This window comes from Colobus angolensis, unplaced genomic scaffold (assembly GCF_000951035.1).
Source record: "Colobus angolensis palliatus isolate OR3802 unplaced genomic scaffold, Cang.pa_1.0 Scaffold369, whole genome shotgun sequence".
Taxonomy (NCBI): domain Eukaryota; kingdom Metazoa; phylum Chordata; class Mammalia; order Primates; family Cercopithecidae; genus Colobus; species Colobus angolensis.
The window spans coordinates 380,168-407,647 of NW_012117032.1; the positions used below are offsets into that span (position 1 = coordinate 380,168).

Consider the following 27,480-nt stretch of genomic DNA (forward strand, 5'->3'; position numbering starts at 1 on the left):
AATTCACACCAATTACATTTTCGTTAGTACACACACACACATATATATGTGTGTGTTGCTATTTATGTGTATAATCACCAGCATGGTAGTTATGCTGTATTTGGGGAACATTGTATTTAAAGGACGTAGGTGAGCTGTCCCTCTCAGGAGAAGTAGGGTTGTGCTTAGTGTTTCTGACTTTATCTTACACATTATTTCCCACAAGTGTTTGCCTGTACTGCCTTTATTTTCATTGTATGGTTAATGCTAAAATTGAGTACGCTGACTGTTTGAAGCTCTCTAAGGTGAAGATGCTATCAGAGACAGAGACGCATTAGATTATATTCAGCACATGGAGAGGGATATCTACCACCAAAAGAAAAGAAATACATTAGTGATAGGAACTTAGAAACCAAACAAATATCCAAAAATGAGTAAATTTGATAATTATTAACTCCAGAGAAAGCTTACATTGTGAAAAGTATATCATAGTACACTTTATAGATCAACTGTGGATAAAGTTATCATAGTTGTAATGATTTAAACCCCCCCAGTCCTCATTGGACGTCCACTGGGACCCACTTCTTCCCTTTGTCTACCCGAGCTTCTCACAGACCTTGGTTTATCTAGTATACCCAAAAACTATGCTTCACACCGGCACATGGTCTTTCAGTTTGCACTATCTTAAGGCACACAAGAAGGTTTCTGACCACAAAACTCTACATCTTCTTAAGACTGTCTGAAATCACCATGGCAGTAGCCATCCGTTCCCACACCACTGATAGAAGTAAGGTTTAGAAGGCAAATAAATCAGGCACGAAAGAATACACACAGTAAGATGTCCTTCATGAAAAGATCAAGCCAAACTGTTCTTTTAAGGATGCTTACGTGGGTGGACAGACTAAGCCAAGGATATAACTGCTTTAGTTACCCCTGGTGTGAGGGGAGGTTTTGTTGGTAAAAGAATGGGGAGGGAGGTTTTAGAGGTTCTGGCAATGTTCCATTATTAAGTTGTATGCATCTATTGAATGCACCTTTATGTAGCCACATTATATTTCATTATTTTAAAACTCAACAACAACAACAACAGCAAGAACAAAAAACCATGAAGCCAAATGACCAAATGCCTCTGAGATAGGGTCATGGCACATTGTGTATAACTAATAATTGATCTATTCCTGGTAGCAGGTTTTGATGGACAAAGGGATGGGACCCCAAGCCAAGGATACACAGGCATCAGTGAAGTAAAGAATGGGATGCAAAATAAGTCCAAGACTGACTGACATGGCCCAAGGAAGAGACCAAGTGTCACAGTGTTCTCTCCAGCAGAATCCAAACCCAAGCACATTTGTGTATGGTGATACAAGCTGCCCCACCAGAAAAGCATCCCTCCAAGGAGGTGACCTGGAGAGATTTCAGACCTCTGAGCATGGTCATTGGCCATTTACATCTTCCTTGAGATTCGTTAGTGAACTTACCTCTCACCTACAACAGAAGATAAGAGCAATAATGCAAATCAATAACTGGATAAGCAAATCAACAATGTACTCACGCTAGCATCTGATACCCAGAAGCAGTGATGGCAATCTGATCTTCTTTCTCTAGGTGATCGGTTCTCACTCACAAAGAAAATGCTTCCACACTTCTCAAGACTGTTCAGCCCTAGGTGTTTTTCTCCATGCACTTAGGAAGGTGATGAAGGAGAGCTTTGAAGGGAACTTGTTTTACCACTACCTAATGAACCAAAGTCAGCATTTCTAGATAAAAATGTGTTCTAAAATTCTGAGAATTCAGTTTTAAAGGCTGTCCAAAGGTGCAGCCTGCACCCTGCACAGGCAGCTGCTTATTGATAGGTAGACCTGGCTTCTGGGATGGCTTCCCTATGACTCAGAGCACAGCACTGTCCCTCAAGAATCTTATAAGCATTTAGGTTTTGGACCATGTTTCAAAATAGTATCTGACTAAGGTGGTTGTTATGTGGTTCATTCAGTTTGTATGTGAATCAGATTTGAGGAGGCAATATTCCCATCTCTGTTTCTTATAATGACAATGGTTTTAACATAACCAAAAAAACAAATTTCAGAATCAACAGTATTTGTCAGCCTGGGTCAAAACATACTCTTCTGTGAGAAATGCACAAATATACTAACTAGACATCAAACCAACTAAGGCATGATAGCAGTGACAACAGTGACTTGGTGAGTTTAGGGTGCCATTTTATTGCAACTTGCCACTCATCTTACAGCCTAATTTCTTTCAACCCTATCCTGTGTAAATTTCCCTGGCATAATGACCTAAAATAGAATCTCACACAATGTTTTCTATCATTCTCTAATCTCATATTTTCATCTTGACCTCTAACCTTTTTAGCTGGCTTCTCTGTACTGCTTTCCATCCTTTCCTCTTTTTCCCAATTTTCTCTGGCTTGGAATTTTCCAGAGAAACATTTGCCCTCTGAGTTATTCCACCTGGCTTCTCTAAATGCTTACCTGAACTGAGCAGCTTCAGATAGGAGCTGAAACTTGGTGTGTTCATTCATTCTTGTCATCCTGCCAGCCTCTCCTCCACCCTTCTGATCTGGCAATGGAAAGCCATGTCTGTACCACCCAGATCCTTCCTCCTATAATACAGACTAGAGTTTGTTAAAGTGGGTTTGCGCTTTGAAAATTGGCCAGGTATAGGGAAAGGTATGTTGGGCCCAGTTGGTTGCCTACACCTTTGCCATCAGAACACACCACAGAGGGGCAACAACACATTTCGGTTTCTGGCTCTAGCATCATGAGGTTGAGCTGTATGTTGCACCTACCTTCACCTACTATGCACGGAAGTGACTGCAAACCTGGTCCTTCTGCCTGAGTGTTTTCAAAACAGCCAACATTTATCCAAGTCACTGGGTTCTCTATTGTAAAAAGCTATTGGAATTAGAAGGTACCATCATCTTCCACTTGCTCGCCTCTCAATTTTGTGGAGTTTTGTCTCTTTCCCAGGAGAGGGTCCTGTTAACTTGTCCAAAATTGAATAGAGTAGTTATTGCTCACCTCCATGATTGTTTATGAGTAGTATAATCATAGAGAAAAGTAAAGTTGCAGATAATCCCTGAAATTTAATTTTGATTTAGCAGTTGTGACGAACTTTCTGAAGGAGAAGGTTGTTATTAATATGAAAAAAAAATACGCCTACAAATGGATTCCCTGTTCTCCATATTCTAATTGCTGTGTTCATAGGCTGAATATTTTGAATCCCACATCCTTTCAATTTCTTACCTACTGAGGATATAAAGTACTTTAAAGTGGTGAAATGGTCAATAGGTAAAAACCAAGTGACCCAAGTGACACACACCCTGGATAATCTTCTTGGAAGTACCAAGAGTCATCCATAATTAAGGCTCTACTCACCATTGTTTTCTTCTTCACATTAACTCAGACATCCCTCCCACTACTGTATTTGCAACAGTTGATTTACAATTAACCAATCCCAAAGTGACATAAGTCTGAGAAGAAAGGAGTCCTGTGGATTGGTGTGTTACATTAATTATTCTCCCTTGCCATACAACGATAATCGAAATTTCCATTGGCCTTGCCAGTTTATGCATATAGATGAGGAAACATGAATTGTAATAACCTACATTTTACTGTCTCTTGTCCTCACTTACCCAGGGACGAAGCTTGCTAAGAAGTTTAAGGGTTCCCAAGGAAACAGATTTGTTCATCAGCTGCAGCCACCACACGGGTCTTCTGTGCTTCTCTTCTCCTGCTCTGGGCCCTCATCAATGTTCTCAGTCTTCAGAGAACACCAGTGTCTCTGCCAAGAATACTATTTCCCCATGCCCTCATAGACACCAAGCCACAGGGTTGGCATCATCGCTTGGTCCAGTGAAGAACTGAGAAGAAGAGCCCTTCCTCACTCTTTTGATACCAGGCACCTAGCAGGGAGGCTAATTGTCCCTGCGTCTTCTATTGCTTGGCATCTCATCAATTCCAGTGGCAGATGCTTATCCTTGGGACCAGTTGAATAACAGAGACTCTTGTGTTTCCTCATTCACCCACCTTATCCATCATTACTCATGCATTCTTTTTGTAAGTTCCTTGACTCAATTAAAATAAATGAGTGTAAGGAGACACTTTGTGAGACTTCCGAACCATCATATCACCCAACTACTTTTCAATCCTTTCTACTATTACCACTAAATACTCTATCTGTAAATTTTTATACGAAGGCTTTGTCTAAAGTATTTCTCCCCTTTTCCCCAAATGAACCACTAGCCATACCTTCTCTCTAAAGACATAATATAAAATAAATTTAAAATGTCCACCTTTCCCATCAAAAGCCTTGAAAGTAAAACAAAGTGGTCTTATCTGGAGCCAAAGTTATTCTCTTCTCCAAAACTTGGGTGTCCTATAAAACTAGGGAGTGATTTTTAAGTAATTAGGGGATGACCAACCTGAGCAACATAGCCAGACCCCATCTCTCTAAAAATAATAAATAATTATTATAATTAGAGGAAAGCACTACCTTTTCACAAGTCATTCTCATGCTAAATCTAAAAGAAACGTGATGTTTTTCCACATAGATATCACAACTGCCAATCTCAAAAAGGTTTTATTCATGATAATTCTCCAGCTACCTAAACAACTTTTACCATTTTTTCAAGATTTGTTTCTTAAATTAACTCAAATTCAACACATGGGTGCCCACAATTACAAGGCTATATTCTAGATACCAGGAGATATAAACTCCTTCAGTCCAAAAACCAAAACTTATTCCTATTTCTTTCCCATTGTGTATTATAGTGTCTGTTAAGATACTTGGGGCTTAATAAATGTTATTGAATTAATGAAATGTGCCAGGGTAAAACGAAACAAGTGATAGGACAGAAAGGCAAGCAAATGGAAGTGCTCAGGATGAAATAATTGAAAGTGGGAGTCTTAAGTAGGCCTCACAAATAAGGTAGCATTTGATCTGGATCAGGGAAAATGAAGATGAGAAGCATCCCAGGGGAGAGAGAACAGCATGAGCAAACGCTCATGGAATTAGTGTACATGATGTGTTCTGAGAATAGTTAGCAGATACCTAATAATCTGGTGTGGAATGGTGGGGACACTGTAGGCTTGACTGTCTGATGATGATATTATTAAGAGACAGAGAATTCAGCAGGAGGACGATGAACGATGGGGAAAGAGGAAATAATGAGTTTGGCTTTGAATACATTGGAATTGAAATGCCCATAGAACATTCATTTGGAAAAAGTAGTTGAATATTTAAGCCTGCATACAAAAGAAGTGGCTGGTGATAAAGATGCTTGTTTGGAGTCTCTGACATCTAGATGGCCGCTAAAACCTTTGATGTGACTTCCAGATAGAGTCCAAAGCAAAAAAAGGAAAAACATTGGGAAGATCCCTTGGGAAATTCCCACACTCAAAGAATAGGCATAACAATAATCCAGACTTCTATAGAGACTTGGAAAGGCCAGACAACTGGCTGTGGCCAGAAATTCAATATTTGTAGAGGAGCTAAGTAGCAAGGTTATGTGACTTTCTACAGTCATAATTGAAAGTCCAAGAGCAAGGTAGAGAAAAATCAATGGTTAGATTGCGAATCATGAACGCAGATGTGGTGGACTAGAATTTAGCGTTAATGAGAGTGCAGTTGAAATAGTAGACCATGAAGACCAGCCTGGACAGTGCATAGTAAAGAGGTGGGTGTGACCCTCCTCATGGTCTTCCAGAGATTGTTTCAGGACCATGGACATCAACACATCAGATTCCCACCCCCAAACTCTTGTAACTGGTGAACATAGTGAGCCTTTATAGGCTGAATATAAAAGAAACTAAGAAGGCTTGCTGGACTTTAAGATTATAGACATCATTACACCTGAAGACAAGGTGTTATTAAGCATGTTTAATGGGAGGGTGGAGTACACAAAGGCTGTGATTGCAGGTAAAGAGCTCAGAATTTCAAAAGTGAACCATTTCCAAAAGATAACAATGTCCAGGGGTGCCCAACAAAACGGAGTGCTGAACTGGTTAAATGGCTAGAGAGTAGATGGTATCCAGTGTGGACATTCAGACCAGGGACAAGCTGGAAGAAAAAACTGAGGTACAGATGTCAAAATCCTCAAGGGTTCTGAAGGAAGAGCTTGGAGCTTGGCAGGTAGTCATGACCAAGCTTGGAAAGAAGGAGCAGATGTAGATGTGTAGGACTTCAAAGGAGGAAGAATAGTAAAAGAAAACGGCAAAAAAATGACTTAAAAATGATGACAAAGAGCCAGAAGAAAAGTCTTTTTCTCTTCTTGGCCTAAATTAAGGTGCACATGAGAAATGAACAGCTTCCACATGAGAGGGGTTTAAGGAAACTACTAGGGATTAATTCAGGATTACATGAGGTGTCAGTAGAGGAGGCTGTGAACTCTGGTTACATAGAGCTCTGTATTTAGGCTGAAGATTTAAGAATTCTTTGGTGACCAAATACTAATGGCAAGGGCATGGTAAGGGGTGCTAGATTTAGTGTAGTGCCCAGAAAATGGAAATGACCTGGGTATATTTCATGTTCCAAATTAAGGGATATTCTTTGCACGTCCTTAAATATATAAGCCTATTCCCTGGAAGCTGATGCCATTTGTGTTTTGTTTGTTTGCTTGATTTTTTTTGTTGTTGGTTCCAAATTCCAGACACTGAAATTTTTATATAAACTGTGTTTACCAACTCTAATCTTTCTAATCTATCTGTTTATTTGAATAAAATCTTGTAGTAGCAAGCTCTATGGCTTAATTGCACATTCTATCATGTGAATTCATTCTAAGTGATTGCATGTTAGGTCTATTTTTACTTCTTGATGTATTCTCTGTTGTTCTACTGTGGGCAGGACATAAAGGAATTCAATTACTCTACACCTCTTGTTTACATGTAAATAGTTACCCTCTCTTCTCTTCTTGCTTTAGTTTCTCCACCTTCTTCTGTTTCTCTTTTACTTTTGAAATGAATAATCTCAGCTTTCACTTGGCAATAAATAACATGATATAGTATTCTCCTCATGCATTTAAATGAATGCAGTCAATGGAACTTCCTATAATCTCTCTGATCAGAATTCCAACTGCAGGAGGCCTTGCTGGTTTCCACTTATTTGTGCTACATCATTTCATCACGTTGTCATGGCCCCAAACAACAGAATAATAAACGGTACATTCTTGAAGAATCAAGTCTTGAAGAATCACTATTGTTATCAGTGCTACCTTTTCTATTTGAATTTTTTAGTACTATGAGATTCAGGAACAAACACAGGGAGCTTTCCTAAACAAAATCCAAATCTAATTTTAGAAGCAAATTAAAGTTCACTTTCTACCTCAGGATTTCAATTTCCCAAAGAAATGCCATAAATGGTCCCATTTCATCTCCTAAATTATTTTATCACCACATTTTGAATGTCATTATTTGTCATGAAAAAGTAAATGTTCTAAATCTTTAAATTTATTAAGCTTTACCTTGACCAGTTTCAGTGGCAAAGTTCAATATAAACGATGTGTTTAATTTTCCTACAAGCCTCTATTTTCTTATCCTTTAACATTATTGTTCTGTTTGTAAATGGGAGCTTTAAAACATCTACCTATATTCTTCCATTTGCAGAGTGATGCTTAAGTCCTCACTTTAATTTTAATTAAATATGCAAATTCAGCAGCCTTGAAAGTAAATATATATATAATTTTTCCTTTATTAATAGATAGATAGATAGTAAGCTAAAGGAAATGTTAGACATTATTTAAGTCAAAGTCTCCCATTTTACAACATGAGAAAAGTTGGGCTCAGAAAGCTTGTGTCTTTCTCAAAAAAGAAGCAGTTGATCCTCTCCCTTCTCCCTCCCTCCACCCTCAAGTATATGCTTATTACCTGAGAGAGGAAATAATCTCTACACAGCGTCCCCGCCAACATGCAGTTTACCTGTATAACAAACCTTCACATGTACTCCTGAACTTAAAATAAAAGTTAAAAAAAAAGCAGTTGAAATAGATCCTAGGGTGCCTATGATTTTTTTTCGTTTTGAACCATGAAGCCTTCCTGATCATTTCTGGGCTTGCCTCCCACTACATCCTTTTAAACTTATCCTTAGAAGTCAGAAGACAATACGGCTACTATCTTGACTTATTCATAAATATCCCCACAAAATCTGCTTAAAAAATCACAGTCCATCTGTTCTCATAAAGGTCTATGAGAAACAGAGAATTCCATATATAACCTTATCAAAAACAAAAGTAAACCCTTTCAACTCAGAGTAGTTTCCTTATTATTTTTGGAGTAATAAATTTCCAACTTATGTGAACCCTTAGAAGGATGCCTTTAATTTATGGGCAAAAGTTGCAATAGCATGTATCAATTGTGTCTTTAAGAAAAACACAATATGTTCTGTGTATGTGAAACACACAAGAACACATGAAATAAGTATAAACTAAAGGGAAGTCTAATAAGATTAGGAAACTATTAAGAATTTATCTTATTGTGGTCGTTTCATTTACAATTCTATCAATTTCATTACAAATAAAACATAAAATAAAAGTAAAACTAAGAATAAAAACTGGGAACCACCAGGATCCAGTCTGTGCAGGAAACCATATTCAAAGAAAACATAAATCCCATGTCATTCACTTAGGCTTCCTTAAGGAGACCTCCCTAAGGATTTCACAAAGCATGCCAACATCAAAAGTACTTCCTACATTCTTTTAAAGTATTTCTTCCCATCCCCAAACTTTTACTCACATCAGCAACTAAATGTCCTTTTATCTCTCTTCAAATGCACTGTTTCCTCACCACAATTATGCCTCCCTTTCCCTTTTGTCTCTTACTTTCTTGTACATGTTCATACTATCCCCATTCCTACAGCACCCAGTGACATATGACCCACCCACCCCACTCCACCATGCAAAATGCATGCACATCTTTGGAAGTTCAGTTTTTCTCCCACTCTGGCAACATCTTCTCAGACTATCAGCCCCCTATGTTCCAATGAAGATGAATAAAATTTTATGGAATCTCTCTGTGTGAGTGTGTGTGTGTGTGTGTGTGTGTGTGTGTGTGTGTGTGCATGTACAGACTGGAAATAAAATAAGGTAAGGTTTGCAAGTTTCTCATAGAGTAACTATGAGAAAACTCTAAAAGGGGAAGAAAGGAAGGAAGACTGGCTAGGAATCTCAGGACTTGAGGGGCCACCTCGTGTTACATTTGTGTTGTTGTTGTTGTTGTTGTTGTTTTCCTTTACATTCCAGCCTAGGTGCCACTGCAAACCACACCCTGCTGCTAAAATACTAACAGGGGCAGGGAGAAAATCTCTCTAACCAGAGGTCCAGGAAGAAGAAGAATCCTTTGGATGACAATCACTCCACTACAAGCAGATGCCACAAGAGAAGTAACACCCTCTATCTTCCTCACTGACCTGGTTGCTGTAAAAACTGTAGGGTAGAACCATAATGACAATCCCACTCTACACTAAGTAAACACAAGCAGAAGCAGCAGTGTCCTGCCTCCACCCTTTGATGGTGACCAGACACACAGATAACAGAGCCCTTCCCCTCTACTCACACTGTGTACACAAAGTCGTGAGGTGGGATCCTGTCAACTACCACCTTGAAGAAAGTAGACACTAGCAAAAGTGTAGTACCCCTTCCCCTCCCAGGTAGGGGGTTTGAGGACAATCACAAAGAAGTGGGAGATGGAGAAAAGAAAGATTTAAATTTGTATATGAAGTCCTGAGTTCACCACTGTTCCATTAATCTGTGAAAATGAACAGAATCAATAGAGCAAAAGCTTTGTTGACTAAACTATGAGATAGTTTCAGATTGACTGCTGGTTAGTGCAAAAACAGGGCAGATGAGAATAGTACTACAAAGATTTTGACAATTAAATTGCCATTAAAACCAGAACTCACCGATTGCCATTAAAACCACTGCTGTCTATTTAAAAAGTAGATTTAAACAGGAGTCAGAGTTTCATTATATAATACTCAAAATGTCCAGGACATGATACAAAATACTTGTCAAACCAAAAACCAGGAAAATCTCAATTCATATGGCAAAAGATAATCAGCAGATGTCAACACCAAGATGAGACAGATTTTAGAATTATCTGACAAGGATTTTAAAGCAGCTGTTATAAAAAGGCTCTAACAAGTGGTTTCAGACACTTTTATAATAAGTGGGAAAATAGAAAATAGATAATAGTAGCAAATAGAAATTTTAGAATAAGAAATATAATAATAAAAATCAAAATGTACTAATGAAAATGATGGAAAAAATTAACTTTTAGAGAGATCAACAGAAATTTTTCAATTTTTCTTTTTCATTGAATTTCAAATTTTCTGTTCATCTCTCTTCAAGGGCTTGTGAGACAAAAATAAAACATCTAACATGGTGTCATTGAAGTCTAACTCCAAGTTATTTACCCAAGAAAAAAGATTATTTGCACAAAAGTGCTTGTACATAAGCGTTACAGTAACTTCATTCATTCACGATAGCTAAAAACTTGAAACAAATCAAATATTCCTCAACAGGTGGTTAAATAAAATAAAGATAAATTGTAGTATATCCAACCAATGGAATACTAGTCCATTTTTTTAAAAGAGCAAATTATTGATAACACTCAAAACCGTGAATGAATCTCAAAATCACTAAAACAAAGCCATAATCTGATCTATGGTAACAAAGAGCTTAGCAGTAGACTGGGTCCAAGCATGGAGGGAGGACAGATGGCAAAGGGACCTGGAGGAGTTTTGGGGGTGATAGAAGCATTCTATGAATTGATGGTGGCAGTGCTTTCGTGGGTGTGGCAATGGGTTTTTGCATTTGTTAGAGTTCATTGAATTACATTTTAAATCGACACAATTTGTTATACATAACTGTAGTTCAACAAAGCTGACTTTTCAAAACCTTAACAGGAAGAAAGACATGCAAAATGTAACGAAAAGATCTAATTATATTGCAAATGTATGAAACGAACTCACTGAAAGGGAAAAGGAGTGAACCTAAGTGATTTTGGAAATAGGTGGTTTGTAAGACTAAAGGCAAAAGAAACTGCACGTAAGCACTGTGGCCGGGTCAATAAAGGTGTTTCTCACGGGAGCACAGGTAAATAATTCTGATATCATTATAGTGGAATGGAAAGATTAAATAAATGGATGAAAGATGGTGCAAGTCAAATTTTCTCACTGTTGGAGCGGAAGGTTATAGAAAAGCAAGAAAAGAAGGGTAGAATGATCTACGTAATTAAAAAAATGAAGAACAGTCTCAAACCAATAATCTATACTTTCACTTCAAGAAACTAGAACAAGAGCAAAATAAACCCAAAGCACACGGAAACAAGAAAATCATAAAGAAAAGAGCAGTAATCAAAAAAAAAAATACAGAAAATCTATCCAAAAGATAATTTCCTAAATTAATCAGTAAGATTTAACCCCTAACAAGACTGTCAAAAAAAAAAAGAAAGAGAACATATAAATTCTCAATATCGGGAAGGAAAGAGACCTACAGACTCCACAGACACCGCAGATAACAAAAGAATTTTTTAAAAAACATTAAGAATAACTTTATGCACATAAATTTAACAACTTCGAAGGGCTAGAACAAAGCTGTGAAAAACTTCAAACTACCAAAACTCACCCAAGATTAAACAAATAACCTGAATAGTTCTATACCTATTAAAAATTAAATGTGCAGTTTTAAACCTTCCAAAAATAGAAATCTCAAGTCCCAGATGATTTTCTTAGAGAATTCTACCAAATATTCAGAGAAGAAATAACACCGATATTACACAATCTCTTCCAGAAAATGAGAGATAACACTTTCCAACTCATTTATGAGGCCAGCATTACCTTAACACTATAATCAGGCAGAACACAAAATGAAAACTAGAGAAAAATATCCCTGATGAATGTAAAGGAAAAATCCTCAGTAAAACATTAGTAAATCAAACCCAGCAATACATAAAAATTATTGTTTGGGTGAGGGAAAAAGGACAAGATGCAGGAAGGTGAACAAAAAGGCACAATCCATGTTGCTTCCGGGTTCTTCCTCACCAACTTTCCCGCACGCAGGAAAATGCAGCCCTCGCCGGGGAAGACCCAGATCAACCGAGCATGCGCCAGGTGACGTCAATCTGAAGCGATGGAAACTTACCCGGCCACGCCTATGGAGACGCCCCTATCACGCCCTTATCCCGCCCACTGCCCTCACCCTTCCAGTACCAACGCATAAAAGTCCGCTGCTGGCAGGAGCCGGCCTGACTTCTGCGGCCCCCGCATTCCTGGACCGGGGAACCTCACCAGAGAGCGCCGGCGCGACTTCCCTGGCGCGACTTCCCTGGCCCCCATACCTGAGGACCGGGAAACCACGCTGGAGAGTGTGTGCATATTTGCAATAAAGGGCTGCCGCTTTCTTATGTACTTTGGCCACATGTTTAATTACTTAGCTCTCCTAAATTAAGATACATTAAATTAAGACAATTATAACACATCACAACCAAGAAAGATTTATGTTAGTAATGCAAGGCCAGTTCAATATTAGAAAGCCTGTTAGTATAATCCATTAACACTCCAAGGAAAAGACGAGGGAGGAAACACAGTCTTTCTTTTATTTCCCCGAGACTCAACTATAAGACCTGGACAGAATGTGTAGATGGATATTTGAAAACTCTAAAAAGTAAATATCAACAGACTGATCTGGGAAGAACAGAATTCTACATACAAACAAGACAATGGTGAGTTTTCCCCTCTATTATTCCCATCCTGAATAAATACATTTATTTATTTAACTCAGCCCACCCCAGAACTCTGAATTGAGTATTGTGAAGCAGACAGAGTGGAATCCAAGATAAGCCCTCTTGTTCTGGCTTCAGTAGCAGAAAAGAGAGCTCTAAAAAGTTCAGTGAATGTGGGGAAAATCTCTGCATACTTTTTTTCTCTCCATTGCCTCTATTCTTTCACATCACAGACCCCAACTGGACCTGTGTAGGTCCATGGTTATCCAGCAAGAATGGCCTGGAACGAGAGTCTCCACTCTTTTCAGCATAGGACAGGAGAAGGCTAACCATGCTGTGAACAAGATGTAGAAATGGAGATGGAGAAAAGTAATGGATTTACACAAAGTCGGAAGTGTATTTAGCAGAACTCGCTGATTGGATGTGGAAGGTAATGAAAGAAGTAGAATAATCACTTCAAGTTTCTTTGGTTTATATAACTAAGTAGATGCTTTGCTTTTTACCAAAATGCAGATGACTAGAGGGAATTGAAAGTTGTTTTGATAATGTTACATTTGAGCAGCCTGTAGATGATAATGTCAGACAGATAGTTTTATCCAGTTCAGGAAAGAGGTCAGGGCTGGGGTTGGGAAGGTAGCAATCAGCATATAGATATATCTTTTTTTTTTTTTTTTTTTTTGAGACGGAGTCTCGCTCTGCCGCCCGGGCTGGAGTGCAGTGGCCGGATCTCAGCTCACTGCAAGCTCCGCCTCCCGGGTTCCCGCCATTCTCCTGCCTCAGCCTCACCAGTAGCTGGGACTACAGGCGCCCGCCACCTCGCCCGGCTAGTTTTTTGTATTTTTTTAGTAGAGACGGGGTTTCACCGTGTTAGCCAGGATGGTCTCGATCTCCTGACCTCGTGATCCGCCCGTCTCGGCCTCCCAAAGTGCTGGGATTACAGGCTTGAGCCCGGCCAGATATATCTTTTTAAGTTGGGAGATGAAAAGTCATATTGTTTGCTTTGAGAATCATCTGGTGGAAGAATAATAGATGGTGAAGGAGAAAAAGAAAGATAATTTCAGAAGAACATTCCTGCAAAAGGTGGGCTATAGTATGATCTCCAAGGGCATGAGCAAAAGTTTAGCCTTCAGTGCAAACTGGACCACCTCAACGTAGCATCCCTGACCTGGAAAGTCCAGGAAGTGCTATGCCATGATTCTCAGTAAGTTTTATTTGTTCAACAATTTATTGAATGCTTACCCAAATGTAGGCCATGGGTATATACATTTTTGGAAAAAATAAAACATGATGCCTTCTTTTAAAAGTTAGGAAAAATGGGAATTTGGTAAACAAACATACACACTGTAGCCAAGAATGTTAATACCCAAGATTCATTGCCCCTCTTTTTCTTTTAAAAGAAACCAATTTTTTTTAGTTGAAAGAAAACTAATGGGAAATGGGAGAAGCCATTGTGCCCAGTTTAAAAACAAACTAAAAAATTCCCTCCTCCCTTGCAGATGGGGAGGAACACGTGTCTAGATTCTGACCAATAGTCATGCAAGTAGAAGCTTCTGTCTGTGGCTTCCAGGAAACTTTTCCAAGAGAGGAGTTACACAGTTGTTAGGTGCCCATTTTATCCTATGCTCTTCACTGCTCTTCCCTGGAATGTAGGATGCAGGAGGTAGAGCAGCATCCTTGTAATAGGGGGTGGCAACACTGAAGGAAAGAACAAAGGAATTACAGAGACATCTGTCCTGATAGCCTTGAGCCACTGACAGCAAGACCAGCAACCACTTTTCTAACTCTAAACTTCTAATTACATGAGAAAATGCTGTTTTTCAGCTGCATGAAATCTGTCGAATTAATCCTAATATATTAAACACATGCTATAAATAATAAATGCTATGAAGGAAAAAAATCAGTTTCTAGAAAGAGAATAATGGGATGGTAATCACTTATTTAGATTGTAATGTCAATGGAGGTATTTCTAAGGAAGTAAATCTAAGTCAGGATCTAAAATATAAGAATGGAGCTGGAGTGTATGAGCAGGAGAGGAAGGGAGAGAGCATTCTAGAAAGAAAGAACAACAAGAAGAGTGGCATAGGATGAGGAAAACCAGGGACTGTGTAGAGGCTATAGGCCGTCAGAAAGAATTTGAATTTTCTCCTAAAAGGGAAGGGAAGCAAGTAAAAGATTTTAAGCAAGAGATGGCTTGTTTTTTTTTCCTTTTTAAAAAATAACACTAACTGCTCTAGAAAACAAATCAGAGATGGACAAGAGTGGAAACAAAACAAACTAAAGACAGGTTATTTGAACAGACCAGGCCAGAAATAATAGGGATGTGGACCAGGGAGTGCCATCAGAGATGGAGAAAATGTACTCCAGATAAATTAGGAGGTAGAATCTTCAGGCTACACTGATGGATTTTATAAGGAAAGGGAAGAAAATTAAAAACAAGATAACATCTGGACTTTTGGCTTTGGAAATTGAACAAGAGTTTGTAACATTTTTCTAAGAGATGGAATATTGCAGAGAATGAGATTTGGGGACTTAAGTTTGAGGTGCTTATTGGCTATTCACATATAGTTGAATCTACGGTTGTGGGAGGTGACTATGAAGGAAAGAACAGAGGAATCACAGAGAGCTCAGAAGATTTTATTTGTCATAAATAAATTATGCAATTTGTTGATGACCTTTTACATTTCTGGTGGTAATTTTTACATAGATGTAATTTATATGTTTACATAGTGAAAAATATATCATTTTTTCTGTGATTTATGTTTAGCAACTCCTTTCCTACTTTGTGATCCAATGCATAATTCCTCACCTCTTCTGATAGTTTATTTTGTTTTATTTTCTTGCCTTCTGTAATTTTTAGATATGAGGTGATGACATACATATGCAGTAATAATAATAGTGGTTAATCAAATATACCGCTGTTATTTCTTTTAAGTTCTCTTTTCCCAAAAGACGTGTGATACGCATTCATCACAAGCTGTTGTAACTATCTAACAGTCTATTTCTGAGCTACACTCTGCTCCATTCATCTGTCCATTTTTTTTTTTGCCAATTAAAATTGTTTAATAAGAGTATGTTTCAGTGTTTAGTAGGAAAAGTCCTGTATAATTGCTCATCATTTTCAAAACATTTTTACCATTTCTACTCATTTAATTTTTCCAAAGGAATTTTAAATTTATTTTTTGAGAGAAATATCTGACTAGAGAATATAGTGAGTATAGTGGAATTATTAATTTCTGTGATTTTAAAAACACATCGAGTCACATGTTACTTAAGAATAGCCTTGGTGCTCGGGAACAGCCCCTCCTGAGAGATGAGTGAGAAGTTTCCTCTTGACTCTTCACTTAGCAGCCACATGGATAGGGACAGCCAGAGCTCAAAACCACTTTGTCACTCATATGTTTATCTGAATATGAATTAGTCAGAATACAATTTGTTTTTGAAATCCCCAGACACAGTAATTGGGCTAAGGCCCACAGAACAGTAGAGTGGTAACACCTTCTTAGTTTAGTAAACCAAATCCCACCTCCCTCACATTATTTTACCCGAGATATTGGGAACCATTGCTGTAAGTGATTGAGAAAAATTCATCCAAGTCTATCAGGTTAATAATCACTCATAAGAATTCAACTCTTGGGAAAATTTGTTTCTTTTCCCTAAAGGTTGAGTAAGCTTCACTCTAGGGCCTGCCTCTAATTTAGTTAATACCATAGAAATGGCATGCAGAGTTTCTGTTTTCATAACTTGGGAAATACTACACAATTGTATTGTAATGCAATTCTCTACGGTGACCCATTTAGTAACACAGGTAAAACTTGTTCTTTTCTGGGTTCATTGGCCTGAAATGCATTCCCAAGTCATGGAATTCTCAAAGAATAGCATGGTGAAATGTTAGGATTTAAGACATTAGAAATGTCCTTGATTTAGTAAAGTAATTACTGCATGTTCACAGGACATGATCTGTAATAAAGAAAAGTAGCTACAATATTCTTTACCCAATGGCCAATAATTTCTGCCTCATTAAACCCAAGTCAAAGGCATCAATGAAAGCTGCAACTCATTCTTTAGCCCTTAACTTCCTTCTCTGACTTTTTATTATTTAAGGTAGTCTTTGTAAGTCCTTCATATTTCTATAACACTTTAACATCAGATACTCAATTTTTGGATTAGTATCATCCTTTAGGCAGCATGTGATGAATTTGACCACTACCAAATTTAGCTTCTGGCTATGACTTCATCAGAATTATTTTAAAAGAAGACAAACCTATTTTTAGATCCTCTCATAAATGAAAGGTGGATTACTTACCAATTTTTTAATGTTACAATATTTAGACCAGCTCCAACACAAAACCATTTTAGATTGAAAATGATTAAATACTTACATAATACCAGCAGAAATTCTAAGAACAGTTTATTCTAGTGACTAAATTACTTTCTGGACGATGTATTAGTTGTTTCCATTTGTTAGCATACTATTTCGTCTTGTTAAAAAAAAATAGTAGCAGGAAAGTTGAAGCACAGAACATGGTAGAGACATAGAATTTTCAACAATTTCCTGTAATACTCAGAAAAATTATGTCGGCATTTTGATTACGAAAAGCAGAGGCTCATATGTTATTAGCAATGGTGCCCAATCTCAGTTCAGAGCAAGATTTTCATCTACCTTGTAGTCTAACCCAAATTCACCCAAATTCCACAGTTAGAGAAATATGTTTTACACTACACTACAGTACTAGTGTAAAACTGTAGATGTTTTATGCTACATCTACAGTAAAAGGGGGGCTTTTTACTGATGTAATCTAAAAATAGGAATATGACCTAACCTCAAGGCAAATGTCATCTACGTCTTAATCCACAATTTTCTGCTAATATTATGAACATGCAGGTAATTAAATTTAATGTTTACTTTAAAATATTATCTTGTTATATTTATATAACTCCTGTTTTATGATCAAATAGTGGTGGTCGAGAAATAAAAATGAATCCAGAAGGCATTGCTGACTCTCATGAAAGATATCATCACATTAAATGACTCTTCTCATAAACATTTGTACATGGAAAGTAAAAGATTAAAAAGTGCTCAAAACCACAGAACAAGTGAGTATCAAATGTGTCGACAAAGATCAGACCTTCTAACTCTTGTTAGTTTTCTGCTCTCCACTCCCCCAGAGATGGCGGGGAAATAAGGCAAATCAGATCCTTGGCACATGCAGTTCTCCTGACTGTGCCTGCAGCTAGTATCCTCAATACATATAATCTCTTCCCATTTTCTTTCATCTCATAAGTATATCCAGGAGGCCTCAGTGTCTCCAAGCACCTGATATGCATACCAATGCACATAATCTGTAAATCAGACTCAATAATAGTGGAATGTTCTGGGCAAGTGAGTTCTGAATCAACCTACAAAGACTCTCTCTCCAGAGATAAGAGAAAAATATCACAATCTTATTTTAGAGAGCAGCCTGCACATTAAGCCGAAGAAGGTAAGTATAGTAGAACTAAGTTTAATAAATTTGCCCATTGAAATCCTTCATCCAATGGCCTTTTCCCCCTCAAATCAATAGATTCATTCATCCACTCATTGACTGAACAGATTTTCATCACAGGCCTGGTGGGTGCTGGGCCTGGCACTGCAGTGCAGGGTTACTGTGGAGCAGAAGACCCAGTTCTTGCCCTCCGTGGGCCCACAGTCCACTAAGGGAAACAACTCACAAGCAATTACGTGGTGGCATGAAAAGTACCATAAGCGATGCTGTTTGGACAACCTGGAAATAGATGTCACTGAGTCCTAGAAGAATTAGGAACTGTTTCCACAGAAAGGTAAACCTGAAAGATAAGTTGGATTGGCTCAGGCCTAGGAGACAGAGAGGTGGCCCCAGCAGGACACGCCAGGTGTGTTAGTCTGTTTTTGCACTGCTGATAAAGACATACCTGAGACTGGCAAGAAAAAGAAAAAGAGGTTTAATTGAACTTACAGTTCCGCATAGCTGGGGAGGCCTCATAATCATGGCGGGAGGTGAAAGGCACTTCCTACATGGTGGCAGCAAGAGAAAATGAGGAAGAAGCAAAAGCAGAAACCCCTGATAAACCCATAAGATCTTGTGAGACTTACTCACTACCATGAGAATAGCACAGGAAAGACCAGCCTTTGTGATTCAATTATTTCTCCCTGTGTCCCTCCCACAACATGTGGGAATTCTGGGATATAAAATTCGAGTTGAGATTTGGGTGGGGACACAGTCAAACCATGTCATTCTGCCTCACATTTTAAAACCAACCATGCCTTCCCAACAGTCCCCCAAAGTCTTAACTCATTTCAGCATTAACCCAAAAGTTCACAGTCCAAAGTCTCACCTGAGACAAGGCAAGTCCTTTCTGTCTATGAGCCTGCAAAATCAAAAGCAAGTTAGTTACTTCCTAGATATAATGGGGGCACAGGAATTTGGTAAATACAGCCATTCCAAATTGGGGAAATTGGACAAAACAAAGGGATTACAGGGCCCATGCAAGTCTGAGATTCAGCAGCACAGTCAAATTTTAAAGCTCCAAAATAATCTCCTTTGACTCCAGGTCTCACATCCAGGTCATGCTGATGCAAGAGGTGGGTTTCCATGGTCTTGGACAGCTCTGCCCCTGTGGCTTTGCAGGGTACAGCCTCCCTCCCAGCTGCTTTCATGGCCTGGTGTTGAGTGTCTGTGGCTTTTCCAGGCTCACAGTACAAGCTGTCAGTGCATCTACCTTTCTGAGGTCTAGAGGATGGTGGCCCTCTTCTCACAGCCCCACTAGGCAGTGCCCCAGTAAGGACTTTGTGTGGGGGCTCTGATCCCACATTTCCCTTCTGCACTGCCCTAGCAAAGGTTCTCCATGAGAGGACCACTCCTACAGCAAACTTTTGCCTGGGCATCCAGGAATTTCTATACATCTTCTGAAATCTAGGCAGAGGTTCCCAAACCTCAATTCTTGACTTCTGCGCACCTGCAGGCTCATCACCACATGGAAACTGCCAAGGCTTGGGTCTTCCACCCTCTTAAGCCGCAACCTGAGCTGTACATTGGCCCCTTTCAGTCACTGCTGGAGCAGCTGGGACACAGGGCACCAAGTCCCTAGGCTGCACACAGCATAAGGACTCTGGGCCCGGCCCACAAAACCACTTTTTCCTCCTGGGCTTCCAGGCCTGTGATGGGAGGGGCTACCATAAAGGTCTCTGACATGGCCTGGAGACATTTTCCCTATGATCTTGGGGATTAACATTAGGCTCCTTGCTACTTATGCAAATTTCTGTAGCCAGCTTAAATTTCTCATCAGATAATGGTTTTTTTTTCTATCACATAGTCAGGTTGCAAGTTTTCTAAGCTTTTATGCTCTGCTTCCCTTATAAAACTGAATGTCTTTAACAATATCCAAGTCACCTCTCAAATGCTTTGCTCCTTGGAAATTTCTTCCACCAGATATCCTAAATCATCATTTTCAAGTTCAAAGTTTCACAAATCTCTAGGGCAGGGGCAAAATGCCACCAGTCTCTTTGCTAAAACATAACAAGAGTCACCTCTGCTCCAGTTCCCAACAAGTTCCTCATCTCCATCTGAGACCACCTCAGGCTGGACTTTATTGTCTATATTGCTATCAGCATTTTGGGCAAAGCCATTCATCATGTCTCTAGGAAGTTCCAAACTTTTCCACATTTTCCTGTCTTCTGAGCCCTCAAAACTGTTCCAACCTCTGCCTGTTACCCATTCCAAAGTCGCTTCCATATTTTTGGGGTATCTTTTCAGTAACACCCCACTCCTGGTATCAATTTACTGTATTAGTCTGTTTTCATGCTGCTGATAAAGACATACATGAGACTGGGAAGAAAAAGAGGTTTCATTGGACTTAACAGTTCCACATGGCTGCAGAGGCCTCGGAATCATGGCAGGAGGTGAAAAGCACTTCTTACATGGTGGTGACAAGAGAAGATGAGGAACAAGCAAAAGCAGAAACCCCTGATAAACCCATCAGCTCTCATGAGACTTACTCACTATGACAAGAATAGCATGGGAAAGACCAACCCCCTTGATTCAATTACCTCCCACTGAGTCTTCCCACAGCACATGGGAATTCTGGGAGATACAATTCAAGGTGAGATTTGGGTGGGGACATAGTCAAACTCTAGGTCAGGGGTAAGAGAAAACATGGGAGCCCTTCCAGTTTCCAGATGAGCTACTAGTAAAAGGCAGAGAGGGAGAAAATGAATAGAAAGAAAAAAATAATAATGGAAAAAGAAAGCCTGTTACTACAATAAAAAAGAAAAGAAGGATTCTTAAAAGTTGGTTTTGGAAGGAAAAAAACCTACATATGCCCAGAGACGCCTGTGTACTCTCGGTTAAGCTCCTTTGTCATGTTTTTCTGTGAAGGAAAATAGATATTGTTTTCTAATTGTCAATTTTAATTGGAAATTTTTTAAACAATTTTAATTATTTAAACAACAATGCTCCAGCTAATGGCATTACTGACCCTTGCCTACTCACTTTTTTAAAAATTCAGATTACAAATCACTTGGAGAAACACAATACATTTAGTAGTTAAACACCAGCATTAAAAAACAAAAATGAGATGAATTAAAATATAAGATAGGATAGGATAGATCAGAAGAGTAGAATAGAATAGGATAGATCATGAAGCCTACTCATAGCAGGAGCAAATGTTGTTTTGTTTTGTGTTTATGCACCCATGCATGCTTCTTTAAGAAAAGTGTTCACGAATTTTTGCTTCACTTTATATTACCTGATCTTTTCTAGACAGTAAAAAATTTGGTCACTATAAATTGAAGTCCTAACAGGCAGAAAGTGAACAGGTATCTGAGGAAATAGATATTTGTTCCATTGCTGTTGGTGGTGTCTGCTTCTGGGCATAGTTGCTTGTTGGGATAAGTCATGGTAACAATGCTACTGAATATTTCTGGGCATTTATATCTTTGAACATTTTAAGATCACGTTGATCATGCCTTTGTTATCTGCTATATAGGCCAAAGTTGGCAATGACAATGATACAGTACGTGTGTTTGTGCATGCATGTACTTTAGAGAGGGAGAGAGGGAGAGATAGACAGAGACAGAGACACAGAGAGGTACAGAGAAGCTAAGCGCCATGAGAATGTGGCAATATGACAGTAACACAAAGTATGAAGAAATGCTTATTAAAATAGAAGGACAACACACCCTTCTGATCCTCCTGATGAAGCTACTTGTACTTGAGGGAGCAGATTAGAGATTCATAGGCAATCAAGAAAGGAACCCTTGGCAAAACCTAGGAAGGTAAACTAGATTCTGGACTTGAAGGGGTGCTCTGCTATTACTTTGTTTAGCATAGTGCCGGTACTTACAGTTAAATGAAAGATTAAGCAATGCATTGTAGAAAGTTACAGAATGTGTTTCATTAGGAACTCCCTAGAGCAGAGAGTGGTCAACCTTTTCTGCAAGGAGCCAAAGAGTAAATATGTTCGGCTTTGTGGGCCATATATTTATCCATCACAACTCAATTTTTCAGTAGTGGCATTAAAGCAGACATAGAAAATATATAAACAAATAGACATGGCTGTGTTTCGATAAAATTTTATTTATGAAATCGGGTGTCCAGCCAGTTTTGGACCAAGGGCCAGAGTTTGCTAACCCCTACCCTAAAGTCCTGGGCAAACGACATGGTTAAATCTTGACAGATCTGTAACTGACTTTACAATTTATTGCACCAGTTAAACCCAGCAACAGATAACAGCAAATTAGCATCTCTCTTGACTTTCACAAGCATTGGTATTATTACTACTATTTAGTTTTTTATTCCCATTTTGCAGCTGAGAATTGAGATTTCAAGCTATTCAATTGCTTTTCCAAGGCTATACATGTTTAATGGATGAGAGGGGATTTACACACCATTTTTTGGCTTTATACGAATCAGAAAACCTGGAAGCTAAATTTTCATTTTGTGGCTGATTGAATTTCCTAGACAAAGAATGTGAAGCTCAGAGTGGGAGAAAATGTTTATAATCTATCCATCTGACAAAGGTCTAATATCCAGAATCCACAAGGGACTTTAACAAATTTACAAGAAAAAAAAAAACAACTCTATTAAAAAGTGGGCAAGCACATGAACAGATACTTCTCAAAAGAAGACATTCATGTACTACCAACTCTTAACATGGAACAGAAACTTTCAAAAATGGAGGCAGCAGGCCGGGCGCGGTGGCTCAAGCCTGTAATCCCAGCACTTTGGGAGGCCGAGACGGGCGGATCACGAGGTCAGGAGATCGAGACCATCCTGGCTAACACGGTGAAACCCCGTCTCTACTAAAAAAATACAAAAATCTAGCTGGGCGAGGTGGCGGGCGCCTGTAGTCCCAGCTACTCAGGTGGCTGAGGCAGGAGAATGGCGGGAACCCGGGAGGCGGAGCTTGCAGTGAGCTGAGATCCGGCCACTGCACTCCAGCCTGGGTGATAGAGCGAGACTCCGTCTCAACAACAACAAAAAAAAAATGGAGGCAGCAATTGAAATAGGAAAAGGTATAGAAGTGAGTGAAGGAAGACTTTTAATTCATTTAATTGCCAACTACAAAGAAATTAGAGTCTTAAAAGGGTCTTCATTTCTACTCACAGAACACACACACACACACACACACACACACACAAGCTACCTCAAGACCCTGGAAACAACTGGCAAAATCCAAAATACAGGACAGAAATATGGAAGGAAAACAAAGTGCCAGGCCTTCCCATCCTAGATGATCCTAGATGTTTATTAATGCCCTCTAATCTCACAGAATCTTCTTCCCAAGCTCCTCAAATTATGCCGAGCATGAAGGAGGGAACCTCCACCTATCCTCCACCCTGATCTCTACCAAGATGGAGTGGAGACCTGGGCCCACTCTGTTGGATAAGAGTGAATGGCTGTGTGGCTTTAAAAGACCTTTAATAAGAGACCGGTTTGGGCTTATTAATGCATTGCTGTGTCCTCACTTGATCCCTCTGCTGAGTCCTGCACATGACCACTCACAAACTGGTATTCTGTGTTCCATGGACAAAAAGACAAGTTACTCTGTGATGTGCAGGAAAATCCATTCCAGTTTGCCCAAACATTTTACACACCCACACAGTCTAATGATTTTCTGGTATCTGGTACATGGTAGCATTTACAATTTGAGATTGAAACAGGTAAAAACATGTGGAAGAAAACATTTCTGGCCTTGGCTGTGTATCTGCTAGGGCATGTTCTTGTTAGTTAACGCCTGTGTACATTGAGGAAAAGAACCTACTTTTAAACCTCAAAAGTTCATGTGTAAACACTAAATATATTAAGCATATGAGTGCGTGTGTGTGTAAACCCTATATATAATATTTACATTAGATTGTGTTATGCTGTAAGTGATGTGTATATATATATTTATATGTCAATGAACATTGTTACTGTTTGTTTCCACCTTTCTTAACTCACTATAAAGACCTTATATAAGAACTTTATACTTTTTAGTCACGAAATGATTCATTTAATGTCAATAGTTGAATAGAAGTTTTTGTTTTAGAGACAGCGTCTTGCTCTGTCACCCAGGCTGGGGTGCAGTCACCCAGGCTGGGGCGCAGTGGCATCATCATAGCTCATTGCTGCCTCAAACTCCTGGATTCAAGCAGTTCTCACACCTCGGCCTTCCAAGTAGCTGGGGCTACAAGTATACACCACCATATCTAGCTATTTTAAAAAAAATTTTGTACAGAGAGGGTCTTACTATGTTGCCCAGGCTGGTCTCCAATTCCTGAGCTCAAGCAGTCCTCCCACCTCAGCCTCCCAAAGTGCTGTGGTTACAGGTGTGAGCCACTGAACCTGGCCTAAATAAGGACTTAAAACTTTCTACAAATTGCAGATCTGTTAAGCATAGCTTGCTTCATTAATTCATCTTTTTAAATGATACTTTTTCAAGTGAATTTTGCTCAGCTAAACCTCAAACTTCAGTGTCTGGTACTGAAACAAGCTAGTTATGAAACAAGGCCAGTAGAAAGAAACTAAGCTATTCTCATTTTTTTCTTTGACTTTTGTCCCTATTCATGCCTCCTGCAATCCAAAAATTGCTCTTGACTTCTCATAAAGAAAAATTGAAAACAAGGAGGACATGAAATGAAAAGAATCCATGAAAAATGTATTTTTCATCCATTTCAGAAGAAATAGAAGAAAAAAAAAAAAAGTAAAGGCCTCTAACTATAGCCTGAAACACCAACTCAACTTAAGACCTCAGTTTAAACATTGCTGGGCACTAGAAAATTGTTAGGACATTTTCCCTGCCTGTCCTTCCAAAGTCCATGATCTAGAAATAAATTTGAAAATCAGACTATAATGTAGGAACAGTGATGGTGGAAGTATTTGTAAAGTGCTTTGCGGAGGTGGAAGAGTTACAGAAGGCTTGGAGTGGAAATGATGCTGAAACTCCATCTGGCAGAGGAAGGAGACAGACTAGCGAGGTCCGCTGGGTGGAGGGCGGGGCTCCAAGGGAGGGACTGATACCTGCATGTCCTGCCCGCCCTCATAACTTGAGTCTCTCTCGGGACCACCCTAATGACTCGTGTTACTTCTGATCAGCGTCTTTGCTCCTCTAGGGAACATCCTTAGACTACAGGGCTCGTACCTACTAAATGCCTCTTACGATTATCTCTTTACTGGTGTTCTCCTCAGCATTACCTATGGCAGCAAGACCAAGTTCAGAAAGGAAAACATAATCTGATTAGTTCTCCAAGAACAAAGAAGACAATCTGTTTTCATTTTGTAACAAACCCGAACCCAGCCTTCATTCATTCAACATAAATGAAACTACATATTCCCCTGAAGTGAAATTTATTTCTTCCTAATTCTATCCTCTATCAATCTCTAAACCACATTTCAGACAAATGGTAGAGTTTATAACTCCTTTAAAAATCTTCCAGAATAGATTTATTTAAACTCTGTCAAGAAATCAATGCGATTTTATTTATTAACGTAAGTAAACTACTATGCTTATAAATTAGCATTAAAAACCCTGCCAAAGACTTTGGATGAAAATCTTCCAGATACAACTATGATTAAATACAAGATGTCCTGCTGTACCATTTCTGTTCCAACAGCCGCAGATTTTAGGATCCTTTCCCTTCCCATGAGCAACCCACATTCTGGTTTGTCTATATTGAGGGCAAAAATATTAGCAGAGATGTCAAGGTTGTAAGTCATTGTAGAAGACAGTTGTAAGATGGAGATATTCTAAAGCTCAGCTGTACATCGTTTGGGATTTGTTGGAGAACCTATGATTGTGAATCATTCTATCAAGTACTAAAAGTGCCTCATATTACTAAAAATTTTTTGAAACCTCAAACCTCTCGAAAATGTTGCTCAGGTTACCAAATAGCATTGATTAAAAATATATATATAATCGACAAGGAGTGTCCAATACATAGCAGACCTCTTAGGGAATTACCATCATGGTTGTATTCTGATCGACCTGGGAGTTGGCATGTAACTTGTCACCTGGGTTGTAGATCATTTGCTTAATAAAAAAGTAAAACTAGCTTATAAATATCAATTCATTCATTCACATATATTGAATTGGTAGGTCTGTGACACCAGAGATAGAAAGCCCAGACACAGATAGTAAATATAGTTGGTGTGTGAGCTGTCTTTTACAAGCTTAGGGGTCTATTCAGCAGTCGGTAGGCGTTTCTTCTTTCATAAGGTAAGGAATAAAGCTGAACTTTCTCTATTAAATATGTTGGCCAATGTTTTAGATGCTGCCGTCATTTGTCATTCTAATCCCCAAGAGTAGTCTACAACAACCATGTGGAGAACAGAGATTGGCTGTGGTTACCCTGGAAAGGGGTATGTGTCTTCCAGAATTCCAGATGCCAGAAGTAAAGCTGTTCCTTTGACAGCAGGTGAATGCTCAGGGCATGCAGCACCTCAGGCACTAGGGGCTGTCCATCCATCCTAGGGAATCTGAGCATACTCAGAAGCCTAGAATAACCCAGCATAAGTAAGAATGCCACTCACCTCCTCTCACTGCAGTCTGCAGCCTTCACAGCTGGGCTTCAGTCCCTCCTGCTTCCTACCTCCTAAGACTTCTCACTCCTCCCAGCACACCTCTACCAAGGTTCAGGGAAAATTCCCCAGACTTCCCTTTGGCTCAACTCCCAAGGGAGAGGTTGATGACGGCAGCAGTGGTGACAGCACTGAATGAAAAGTCCCTCCATCCCAGACTGCACAAAGAGGAAAATCATGGCGGGAACATCAGGAAGGGACTCTACGGGGCTTTCCTGTCCAGCTCAGAAAGGCACTTGGCATCCCCCAACTCTGCAGGAAGCACAGAGGAGTGCCCCAGGGTATCGTGTTGCTCATCCTTCCATTGACCAACAAACCAGAGAAGCAAACATTCTAAAGACTTTCCTTTCACATTCCCATTCCAAATGTGCGTGCCTGGACATAGGGCAAGTTGTAGCCTGGGAGTCAGGAATCAGAGCCAGCAGGTTAGAACCAGGGAAGGACGCAGGAGGGAGCCAGAGCCAGTAGAACAGACTTTGGACAATCCAAACCTCCACCCAGGACCAAGGTTAGATGCCTAGGTTTCATCTATTTCCATGACAGTCATGGACTAGGGTTAAAATGGTCTCCCTGAACGATGAAGTAACTCAAGTCACAGATCTCATGATAAGTTTGCAACATACAGTGGTTTTTACCAATATCAAGTGGCAATATACAGCTCTGGAGAAACACTGACAGCCCACAGCAGAGACCAGATA

At 39.3% G+C, this 27,480-nt stretch overlaps 1 protein-coding gene across 3 annotated transcripts in view; it reads right to left on the bottom strand.

Annotated features, from left to right (window-relative positions):
• Window positions 1-26,917, bottom strand: part of SERPINB7 (serpin peptidase inhibitor, clade B (ovalbumin), member 7) — a 55,298-nt gene extending 28,381 nt beyond the window's left edge. For 2 of the 3 annotated variants that reach the window (XM_011953579.1, XM_011953576.1), the window contains exon 1: window positions 1,532-1,873. The gene's annotated coding sequence lies outside the window, so the exon portion shown is untranslated. Of the gene's footprint in view, window positions 1-1,531; window positions 1,874-26,734 lie in introns of those variants that run through there. The other variant, XM_011953578.1, reaches the window with a different exon arrangement.
• Window positions 26,918-27,480: the final 563 nt, after the last annotated feature.